General features: G+C 53.0%; 1 protein-coding gene across 2 annotated transcripts in view; it reads right to left on the bottom strand.

Annotated features, from left to right (window-relative positions):
* SPTBN5 (spectrin beta, non-erythrocytic 5) overlaps positions 1-12,268 on the bottom strand; it is a 2,054,098-nt gene that overhangs the window by 1,476,351 nt on the left and 565,479 nt on the right. The window lies entirely within an intron of this gene.

Below are 12,268 nucleotides of genomic sequence, written 5' to 3'. Positions count from 1 at the left end.
TAGCAAAGAGCAGCAGAATAAAAAAGCAGTGACAAAAATCAGTAGCAGGCAGTGGTGTATGCCTTGCAGCTGTCTAGCAAAGGTCCAACTAAGAAGAAACTTTGTGAGCCTAGGAGAGAACTTTGGAAAATTTCAGCAAAGGAAGATGCATAGGCCTATAAGGCAGCTACCAAGGGCACAAGTGACAGGCAGTAGTATCTGACTAGGAAATCTACCTGGCGACCCAATGACAAACGTGGTGTGAACTTGGACGTGTCTAACAAAGGTTCTGGTGACATGGGCTACTGCAGGTCTAGGAAACGACTAACAAGGGCCTCAGTGACAGGACGTACTGCAGGACAAGGAAGCGTCTACCACAAGCCCCAGTGACAGAATGTACTGCAGGACTAGGAAAAGTCAAATATTTGCCCCAGTGACAGGAAGCCGTGCCGGACTGTCATGAGCCCCAGTGACAGGATTAGTGCAGAACGATTAATTGTCTACCAAGACCCCGAGTTATGAGAAGTACTGCATGGCAAGGAAAACTCTAAAAAGGACCTCAGTGACAGGAACCAGTGCAGGGCTAGAAACTTCTACCAAGATCCTCAGTGACAAAGAATAGATCAGGATGAGGAAATTTCTACCAAGAGCCCTAGTGGCAGGAAGTACTGCAGCTTTCGGAAACATCGAACAAGGGCTCCAGTGACAGCAAGTACTGCAGCATTAGGCACTTCTACCAGGAGCCCCAATAAGAGGAAGTATTGCACGACTAGCAATCCTCTACTAGGAGCCCCAGTGTCAGGAAGAATTGGAGGATTTTGAAATGTCTACTGTGAGCCCCAGGAACAGGGGGCACTGCAGGACTGGAAAGCGTCAACCATGATCACAAGTGGCGGGAAATACTGCTGAACTAGGAATCAACTACCACAAGCACCAGTGACAGGAGGTGCTTCAGGGCTAGGAAATATCTACCATGAGCCCCTGTGACAGGAAGCAATGCAGGATTAGGAAAGGTTTACTGAGGGCCCCAATAACAGAAAATAGGGCAGGACTAGGAAAGGTCAAACAAGAACCCCAATTACACCAAGAAGTGTCTACCTAGAGGAGGACTACTTTAGGTCCTATGACACGAAGTGATTTAGGTGCACAAAAAAATTGTGAAAAGCCATCTGGACGTCACAGGAGAAGACCAATCCTAGAACCATGTATCAGAAAAATTGACAACCTCCAATTAGATGACTTCACTCTATTCGATGACGTGAATCCTTGTTCCCTCATTCTTCTTCCAGCTGGCCAGACACAAAGTCCTTCCTCTGCTATTTTACAGGTGTAACTCATTGTTACTTGTTGTTGCCATTAAGTTGAATCAGAGTCACAGTGCATGGTTTAACTCCATCCTCCTCTTAAGAAACACCAAGTGTGATGTGAGGAAGAGTGGGCTTTTCTCATCTACGAGTGGGTGCATACAGTGCATGCCATACTCGTGTGCTGTATACCCTGACAACTGAACTAATCCTAGCATCTCTATTTGGATCTGCAACACTCATGAAAGTGCATTACTGACACACTCCCTCTCAAAGGAGCACAGACAATGTTCTCTGTTCTCTGGGGAGGTTATAATATGAAGTTGTGGACTGAACTCCCACAATGTGGGAATTTAAAGAGGAGCCTGTTCTGGGAGATAAGGTTCACCTACCCCATCGGGACCTAGTCTACGGTCAAACTACATACCCACACACATGGGAATCACTGGCTCCACACCGACACAGGGCAAATAAAGTGAAGGGTTCTGATGATTAAAGAGCCCTCTATGGTATTCCTCATATTTAGCTACCCCATGCACTACTCATGATCCCAGAGGCCTCCTTATACAGCAACACATCCCGATCAATGAGATAGTGAAGTGCATCATCATAGGTTCATCCTTTCACTCTCTTCCCTGGGAATCCAAAGCAGAAATGTGCCCTAGTTATTTTTAAACTAAGATCCTCACATCTTCCGATAGACTGCTTGGATTAGGGCCAGAGCTTACCAGTAACATAGGTAGCGGCTGACAAGCACCCAGACAAACCCAGAGAATTGTTGACTTTATATGGCGGCTCAATATGTACGGACTCTTACTGCCCTCCTCCCTGTTTCCAAAGGTGCATGCTGCGTGCTAGTTTATGTTTATTACCTCCTTGGTGTGGTCTGGAGATCCAAGAGAATACGAGCCAGCCACCCGTGAAAGGCCTACAGCTCACCGGTTGTACTCTTGAGCTGCCCTGTATCCTGCCCCATCCTGGGGTGGCTGCTCCAAGGCAAGAACCTTCACAGGGGCACGCCTGTGAGGTCCTGCCTCCTAATATGATTCATCCTTCGCAAGGCCCAATGCCGGTCACTCAAGCAACGCAACTCATTCTTCCAGAAAATTGAAACCCAAGCCGACTTCAAGTAGCACCATTCTGTTCAGCTGGTCAATGACACGCCTACTCTGCACTCACTGGAACTCATTGCCTGTTCACATAGTTCATCAACCTGCCATCTATTGCTAGGGAATGTTCCCAACTATCCAACACTCATCAGTCGTTTCAGCACTGCCACCAGTTGCAGTGCTGAAACGACAGTTGCACACACAGGTGCAAGCACAGAGAGCACACTCCATATCAGCAGCATCATTTGCACGTGTGACCCACTCAAAGCATTCTTCTGCCCATACACTGGGAAGGGAAGGGAAGGGAAGGGCACTACATAGCTAAGGTAACATTCTTATGATCCTTAAACAAATGGTATTTACAACTATTTTTTTCCTGTGTATTTGAAAAAGACATAGTAAAGTATTAACAATACTACAGTTACATTTTTGCGTTCTTTGCCACTGTACCATTCCAGTTAACTTTTACACAGATGCTTCCAAAATTGAACAAATAAGCTTGAAAGCAGATGGGCGGTCACGTGGTGGTGGGGAGAGCCTGCTGCAGGAGGAGATTGACTTCAGCAGCAGAGAGTAGCAGATACACCAGCCCTTAAAACCTCTGCCGTGCAGGACCTTATCAGCACTTACAAATTTTAGTCCAGGTGCATAATCCTTGTAGTCCCTGATTATAATTACTTGGGCACAAAATGCAGATGCTATTATTTGTTGCCCACACAATATTTCTCCCAAAAATGTCTGGTGCAAATTTGCAGGTAAATAACAAGAATTCATTACATATGTGAATTCTGAAATGGGGAATCAACTGTGCTATTAGTGCATTATCAATTATTCCAAAGTGCCAAAAATCGGTTAGGGGTGCAAATTATGCACCTGGTAAATGCCAAACTTGTTATTTACTGGATGTGCAGTTTGCACTGGAACACTGCACGATTTGCAGTCTTCTCAGGATGCGTTCAGGGCTCTTACTGTTCTCCCTCCACATACATGTGGGTTTGCAGCGAGCCATACATACAGAGTTTGAACAGATCCGTACAGGTTTGGAGGTACTGGATCAGGTGGGACATAATACTTGGGTCTTATGGTGCTATGTTGAGATTGGTGATGAAAATCTTTAGCTAGGTCAGAGAGAAAACCTCCCCTCTCCCACATTTTTTTGTCACCTTTATATAATGCGAATGTGGCCAGAGAGCATTAGATCACTTTACAATAGAACCAGACTAAGTTACACATATTTGTTGTTTACAAAATAACCGCAGGGAGATGAAGTGGTTTCTTCAGATTCACAGGATGCTGAGCCGAGGCCAGGCCTGTTTTTGAATGCATAGGGCCGCTACTGGCATCTCTGTCATTTTCTCCCGTTCTCGTACGGTAATATCAGCAGGCGCAAGCGGAGGCTTCAGAAGGGAAAGTGCATGCATTCATATGCTGGTAATAAAAAAACACTGGCAAAGGCAATAGCTTGGCATTTTAAGAGCTGCGGCCTATTGGCTTTGCAATGCTTATTTCCTTTATGTTAAATAATGATAATGGAGACATTGGCGCATTTTTTCATATATGCAACCTTTTGTTTCTAAGTATTTAATGTTTTCACTGTAAACATGTTCCTTGCTTAAGTGGCGAAAGCCAAATAAAAAAGCAGCATGCATATTTTAAAGCAGCTACTATAGATATAAACGAATTATTGCTGAGGTTATACGCGGTCATGGACAAATAATCTGCCAGCCTTGCTAATCCACTAATGAAGCATGTAGACGTTTATGGTATTATGTTGAAGAGATGGGTATCTGGTCTTAGCACCTCCCTGTGAACCAGCAATATATGTGAAACAGCTGCTGGGTGTGTTGATGCAGGCAGCACTTTGGGATCCCTGGCAATGATCAGCATTAGTCACAGCATGGCTGCAATGTTTGTGGGAATGCTTGTAACAAAAAGATGCCACTGGAGATGTACATGCATTTCTCGAATAGTAGGCATACTTCCTTCTCTGAAGGATGCCAGCCTGCTCTGCCTGATTCTCTGAAGATACGCCTCAATCCGCGGGCATTCCTTAGCAGATGGGTAGAACAGTGATCCACGGGAGCCTGGTGTTAGAAATTTAGTCGCAAGTTTGTCATACTTGTTTCATGTCCAGTCACACATTTTATCCATATGAATCTGATGCAAATGTATTGTGCAATTTTCTGTGTGGTTTGACTTGTATGAGGTGCTTCTCGCTCATTAGAAACTTCGAAATTGTATTGCATTACCCTACAATTTATATAGCGCTTTCTACACCTGATGAGGTGCTGAAAGGCTTAGCTGGTGAGCAGTATGCTACAGGTATAGTGCAGGGATCATGTGAGTGGTCATGCATGTAGTGTTGGGAGCTCATAGATACCATCTGGTAATGGTACTACCGTTTAACTACTACATGGTGTCAACTGAGAAGCGAAATAATTCCAGCTCTAGCCGTAGTGCCAAGTAACCAGGAACTACAATAAGAAGTCAAGGCAGAAGTAATAAAATCCCAGCCTCTGATTACAGTAACAAGCCACCAGGAAGTACAATATGGCATCAACTCAGGAGTGGCAGAATCCTAGCCCTGGCGGCAGGGCCAAGGCAGAAGGAGATACAGTGAGGCGTAGTCAAGTGAGACAGAGACATTGTGGTAGATGATTTATGGTTTACCCCGTGAACTATTTTATAGACACAAAGGTTGGCTCAGGTGACATCTAGCACTGTCTGTAGGAGGAATACATTAGACTAATTGAAGATACCGTGAGGGAGTTACCGGTGAAAAAGACAAGAATGATGGTAGAGTGGAAGTTGAGGCTATAGCCTAATGCTCAGCTTATAAATAGCATCCACCCCTTTGGATTTAAGAGTGGGCAAGTGCCAGGCAGATTTCAGACTTTGCTTACTAGGGTTCACCCAGGAGTGACATAGAATTCACCCGTGGCATGCAGTGGTTAGAAGCAACCAGGATAAATACCCTATACAATCGCCGGCAACAATATCGGAGCAGAACATTGTGTGTACTGGTAAAAGCAAAGCAAATACGGGGATGTTAGGGAAGTCAATTAATTCTGCATCCCACTGGCCCAGTGGCGGCTCCTCCACTATGGCGGAGGTGCATCACCCACTGTTTTTAAGCAGTGTGACTAAAGGAAAAATACAATTATAATAACTGAATATTATTATAATTGTATTTGTTCCAGCTGCTTTGCAGGTGGGTGGGGCTGCTTTATTCTCAGAGCAGGGCAGGGGAGAAGTGGCGCATGCGCTTTGGCCGGTCCCTGCCCTCCTTGCCGGGTCCCCGCCTCCTGCGGGAGCTGGCATCGCTTTTGGGCAGAGGGAGCTGCTAACATGCAATTTCCTCTGCCCAAAAGCAATACTGCTTCGCTTCATGGAAGCAAGAGCATTTTTCCTGCTCTTGCTTTCATGAGCAAACTGCAATGTCCCGGTGGGTGGGCACCCTGGGACATTGCTGGAGGTAGCCCTGGTGGGGTGGCAGTCCCCAGGGCCGGGGGGGGGGGGCATGTAGCCCACCCCCCGCATTAATCATTGCCCTTGGAAACTAGCCCACCCGAGGGCTTAAAGAGAAAGAGGCGCGGGAGTCAGCAATTAATTTTTTAAAAATTGTGGGCCAAATTTGTGGATACACCAAGAATCCCGCAAAAATAAAAAAATGCTTTTTCTGGCCCTGGGCAGGCTTAGGCTGTCAGGGTCTTTCTACCCTGCTCCCTTTTCTTGATTTTAACGATTTTTAACCTTTTTTCTTGTGACTCAGTTCAACTGAGACAAAAGAGGACTGCCAACATTTCCTGGTTTGAAGTGTTGGCAGCCAATCGGATTGCAGGCACGTGATTGGGAGGGTTCGCAGATCCTCTGTGTTCCCACTTGGATATCTCAGAAATGCTTAAATTTCTCAGGAACTACTGAACGGATTTACATCATTCAACAAAAAACTGCTTTCTGAACCAAGAGCTACCATTTTGCCAAACTTGGTGTAATTCCATTCTGCAGTTTGGGCTGTAGCCGTGTCTAAAGTTTCCTATGGAAATTAACATGAAGAAAAAGCATTTTGAGTCCCCCTTTTTCTCAGCCCCCGCTTGACAAATTACCCCGAAACTTTCAACACACCAGCTGACCTGACTGCCAGATTCGTCACAAACATTCGTGTTAGAAGGGGCGATCTCAGAGGGCCAGGTTGTGCTCACCCGGCCACCCCCAGGACCCACCTCTCCCACAGATCTTGCCGAGTCTTATCGTAAGGTCCCCACCGGGGAGGACTTCGAGTCTAGGATCGTACACACTGAGCTCACACCACACTTGCGAACGGACACCACAACGTTGGATTTCAGTAACAAGTTCTTTATATCTCGATCCGGAGAAGTTCGTGAAGAGCCGCGACAGCGTCCGCAGGGCTCAGGTGGTTACAGGTTCAAGCTCGAGCCGCGACAGCGTCAGCAGGGCTCCGATGGTTACGAGTTCAAGCTCAAGCCGCGACAGCGTCAGCAGGGTTCCGAGGTCTTTAGAGAGGACGAGCCGCGTCAGCGTCAGCAGGGCTCCGATGGTTACGAGTTCAGCTCGAGCCGCGACAGCATCAGCAGGGCTCAGGTGGTTCAGTTCCTTGTTGCGAAGAGGGAGCCGCGACAGCGTCAGCAGGGCTCAGCGATGCGAGGTTGAGTTCTTCTCAGGGTCAGCCGCGATCAGATCAGCAGGGCTTCAGGTCCAAGATACAACTGCCCGCTAGTTGTCGAGCGGGCCCAGTTATAGTCCAGTGGCCCTTTGATGTCCGGACCCTCGCAGGCGGAGGTCTCAAGCCCTGGGGGCTGGTCGTTGGCGAGGTCCGGCGGTGGGCTCTTTGATCCTTTGAAAAGATGGGTCCGGGAATTCCCAGACGCCCAGCGGGTCTGGAGCCAGCACTCGGGGAGGCCAGAGGTGCGATCGCAACTGGCCCCCAGGGGGAGGCCAAGGTGTGACAGATACCAGTCTCTCAGGGGAGGCCGGAGGTGCCATTGAAACTCCCTGGCTTATCTCACTCGGGGAGCGCTCTACCCCCCAGCCGGGACTGGCGCGCCTTTGGAGTCTGGGTTTCGCTGGGGCCGGGGTCAGGCTAGGCCCAGGGAGTCAGGGATCTCGGGAAGGGAAAATGGCTGCCGGGCCTTGTGGGGCATGCAAGGTTAGGCGCTCGGAGCCGGGAGTGGAACGGGATAAGCGGGGCTGGTCGTCAGTTACGGGGCCTGGGCGTGCAGGGAGCAGGGTTCGGGGTGCAGGCTACACTGACGGGGATGCTGCGCAGGGAACTCAGGGTGCAGGGCTACGCTCACAGGGTGCGGAGGAACAGCGGCGAACCACGCCACGAGGCCGGGTCCAAAACGCGTCCCCCCCAGCTGAAGGCGGGGAGAACTACCCATCCTCTTGGGGGTTCTCTTCGCTGAGGCGGAAGAATCGGGACAGGCCGTCTGCGTTGGCGTGGTCGACATCCGGCCGGTGCTCAACAGTGAAATCCATCCCCTGGAGGGAGATGGACCAGCGCAACAATTTGGGATTCTCCCCCCTCATCTGCATTAGCCACCAGAGGGGTCGGTGGTCGGTCTGGACCTGGAAGTGAGTACCGAACAGGTAGGGCCTCAGCTTCTTCAGGGCCTCCCGCTCGATGGTGCTCCACCTTTGTTCTCGAGGGAGTAGCCTCCGGCTAATGAATGCCACTGGTTGGTCTAGGCCGGTCTCGTTCACCTGGGACAGAACTGCTCCGATGCCATGCTCGGACGCGTCTGTCTGGACTACAAACTCTCGGGAGTAGTCGGGGGCCTGTAGGACTGGGGCCGTACACATGGCGTCTTTTAGGGTTTCGAACGCCTCTTGGCAGGCGGGGGTCCAGCTGACTTTCTTCGGCTGTTTTTGGGAGGTTAACTCCGTGAGGGGGACTACGATGCTGCCGTACCCTTTGATAAACCTTCGGTAGTACCCAGTGAGCCCTAGGAACGCCCGCACTTCCGTCTGGGTCGTGGGGGCCTCCCAGGCCACGATCGCATCGATCTTGGGCTGTAGGGGGGCTACGAGACCGCTTCCGACCTGGTGCCCGAGGTAGATCACGGACCCTTGTCCGATCTGGCACTTGCTCGCTTTAATGGTGAGACTGGCCCTCCGTAGGGCTGTCAACACCGCCCAGAGGTGCTGGAGATGCTCGGGCCAGTGGGAACTGAACACTGCGATATCGTCTAGATACGCAGCGCTGAACTCTTCCAACCCAGCCAGTACCTGGTTAACCAGCCTCTGGAAGGTGGCGGGGGCGTTCTTCATTCCGAAGGGCATCACCCGGAAATGGTATTGACCATCCGGGGTGGAAAAAAGCGGATCTCTCTCTGGCCCCTTCGGTGAGGGCGATCTGCCAGTATCCGCTGGTCAGGTCGAACGTACTGAGGAAGCGAGCAGCCCCCAGGCGATCAATAAGCTCGTCTGCTCGGGGGATGGGATGTGCGTCGGTTCTGGTGACCGCGCTGAGCCCGCGGTAGTCAACGCAGAACCTCAGCTCGGGAACAGCGCCGGGGGCGGCTGCCTTCGGAACCAGAACCACAGGGCTAGCCCATGGGCTGTCAGAGGCTTCGACCACTCCTAGGGCTAGCATCTTCGAGACCTCGGCCTTGATACAGGCCCAGACTCTGTCAGGGACGCGGTAGGCTCTGTGCCGTACCGGGGGGCTGTCTCCGGTGTCCACATCGTGGACGCACCAGCTGGTGACGCCGGGGGTGAGGGAGAAGAGGTCGGAGAACTGTCCCAGTAACTGGCGACAGTCCTCGCGCTGCTCGGGAGAGAGGGAGGGGGAGAGACTCACTCCCTCCACGGAGCCATCTTTTTCTTTGGCGCACAGGAGGTCGGGGAGAGGCTCCGTTTCCTCTTCTTCTCTGCCGTCCGTGGCGAGAAGCAAACTCAACTCGGACCGGGCGAAGTGGGGCTTGAGGCGGTTCACGTGGAGGACCCTCAAGGGGTTCCGGGGGGACTGCACATCGATGAGATAGGTCACCTGACTCTTGCGCTCCACCACCTTGAAGGGCCCTGTCCACTTGTCTTGCAGGGCACAGGGCTCCACGGGGGCCATCACCCAGACCTGCTGTCCGGGTTGAAACTCGACCAGAGTGGTATTCTGGTCATACCACCATTTCATTTCTTCTTGACTGGCCTCGAGGTTGGCCTCGGCCAGTTCTCGGAACTTCCTAGTCTGGTTCCGGAGGGCCAGGATGTAGCGAAACACATCCGGAGGGGGCTCCGGGGCCGCCGTCTCCCAACCTTCCTTGACCAGGCTGAGGGGTCCTCGGACGGGGTGCCCGTAGAGGAGCTCGAAGGGGCTGAACCCCAGGGATTTCTGGGGGACTTCGCGGTACGCGAAGAGGAGACAGGGAAGGAGGACATCCCACTTACGCCTCAGGGGCTCTTCGAGACCCATGACCATTCCCTCGAGGGTCCGGTTGAATCGCTCCACCAGACCGTTACCCTGGGGGTGATAGGGGGTGGTGAACTTGTAGGTCCCCCCACATTGTTGCCAGAGGGACTTCATGTATTTCGAGATGAAGTTGGTCCCTCGGTCGCTGACGACTTCTCGGGGGAATCCCACCCGGGAGAAGATCCCCATGAGGGCCCGCCCCACTACGGGGGCCGTCACCGTTCGGAGGGGAATGGCTTCGGGGTAGCGGGTGGCATGGTCCACCAAGACAAGGATAAAGCGGTGACCTAAGGAGGTCCTGGGGTCGAGAGGGCCCACGATGTCGAATCCCACCCGCTCAAAGGGGGTACTGACCACGGGGAAGGGTTGGAGGGGGGCCTTGTGCTTCCCTCCGCTCTTTCCGCTGGATTGACACGTGGGGCAGGATTTACAGTGGGCCTCCACATCGGAGCGCATGCCTGGCCAGTAGAAGTGGGTGACCAGGCGATGATACGTCTTGTCTTGTCCCAAGTGTCCCGCCAGGGGCACGTCATGGGCCAGGTTCAGGAGAAAACCGCGGAAGCGTAGGGGTACCACCAGCACTCGGGCTGACCCTAGCTCGGCAGACTTTTGTTCGCTGTATAAGAGGCCGTTTTCCCAATAGACAAAGTGGGAGCCGGACTGGTCACCAGTGGCCTGGGCGGCAGCCTGCTGCCGCGGTCCGACCAAGGACGGACAGGAGGTCTGTTCTAGGTTCTCGGGACGGTCCTCCTTCCTGGCGCCACTGGGCCAGCTCATGATGGTCGTCCAGGCTCGTGGTCGGTTCGACGTCAGGGCCGAGGGGGCCTGCGTCGGAGGGGGAGTTCTCTCCGGGGGACAGCTCGGGGGTTTCAGAGGACTCGGGGACCTCGGGGTCCTCAGGGGTTGGCGGTGCGGTCTCAAGGTTCACCCCCTCGGGGTTAGCCACCCGGGCGGTCATCGACCGGGTGCTCACACAGGCCCATTCAGGCAGGCCCACCATCTCCAGGTGGGTCCTTTTCTCCACCCGCTTCCATGGGGAGCTCTCTAGATCATTGCCGAGCAGGCAGTCCACGGGCATGTCTGAACGGACTGCCACTCGTAACTCTCCGGAGACGCCCCCCATTCGAAAGGGACTTGAGCTATTCGGCAGGTGCGGACGGAGTTGTCAGCTGCGATCACCCTGCAGGAGATGTGGGGAACAATTTGGGCTTCGGTGACCAGGTGACGTTTGACTGCGGTGATACTGGCCCCGGTGTCTCGGAGCGCCCCTATGTGGTGGCCATTGACAGTCACCTGCTGTCGGTACTTTTCCGTGTTGTCGGCCAGGGGGGCTCCTGGGACCATTTCCCTATCTCCCAGGGAGACTAACATCATGGCGGCTGGGTCAGCCCCCTCGAACTCCTCTTCCCCCTCCTCCTCTAGGGCTACTGAGGTGATGTGGCGCGCTGGGGGCCCCGCAGCGGCGGGCTTCTTGAACAAAGGGCATCGGGGGTCATTGGCATAGTGCCCGGGTTGCTGGCAATGGTAGCAGGCTTGGCTGACTCGGGGCCCTGGCTTGGCTGGGGGGAACCCTGCGCGCGCGGTGGGAGGTGAGGTGCCGGGCTGGTTTCTGGGGGGACTGCGCGGGGACCCTACCTCGGATCCCCTCTGTCTATTCTGACTCCCCCCTCCCCTCTGGCGGGAATATCCCTGTTCATTTCGGCCAGCGTCTCCCCCGGGCCCCCGGGGGACTCTGGTGCTCACCCATCGATCGGCCTCGACGGCCAGCTTCCGGGGGTCAGACAACTTGCTGTCCAGAAGGTGCTGTCGGAGTTCCACAAAGCAGTTCAGGGACAAATGTTCATAGGCGATGAGGTCGATGAGCCCCTCGAAGGTGGATACTTTTCTGCCCTTGATCCACCCTTCCAGAGCCCTGCTGTAGAAGTTTACATATTCCACCCAGGTGGTGCCGGGGATTTTCTTGCATTCTCTAAAGCGTTGGCGGTACATTTCAGGGGTGAGCCCGTACCTTGTGAGAAGGGCCTCCTTCATGTGGCTGTAGGAGGTCTGTTCGGCAGAAGGTAGATCGAGCAGGGTGTCCCTCCCCTCACTCAGGAATCGCCCCCACAGCCCGGCTCCCCAATCCGTTCGCGGAAGTCGGTGGGAGGTCATGGCGACTTCGTAGGCCTTGAACCATTGCTGGATATCATCGTTCTTATAGTACTCCTTGACCACATCCTTGGGGATGTGGACTTTGGGTTCCACCGGGGGAACGGCCTCTCGGGTCCCCGATGTTCTGTTGTCTTCGTTCGGGGCCTTTAGTTCGATCTCCTTCAGGCCACGCTCGTGCTCCAGCTGGAGTCTTTTCCCTTCGTGCTCTCTCTGGAGTTTCTTCTCCTCTAGTTCTCCTTGCAGCCGCAGCTGCTCGATGGCTAGCTTCTTCTCCGCCAGCTTGAGCTCTCCTTCTA

Source organism: Lissotriton helveticus, chromosome 9, assembly GCF_964261635.1.
Source record: "Lissotriton helveticus chromosome 9, aLisHel1.1, whole genome shotgun sequence".
In the NCBI taxonomy this organism is placed as follows: Eukaryota; Metazoa; Chordata; class Amphibia; order Caudata; family Salamandridae; genus Lissotriton; species Lissotriton helveticus.
The sequence above is the reverse complement of the archived record's forward strand: the minus strand, read 5'-3'. Positions and strand labels throughout refer to the sequence as shown.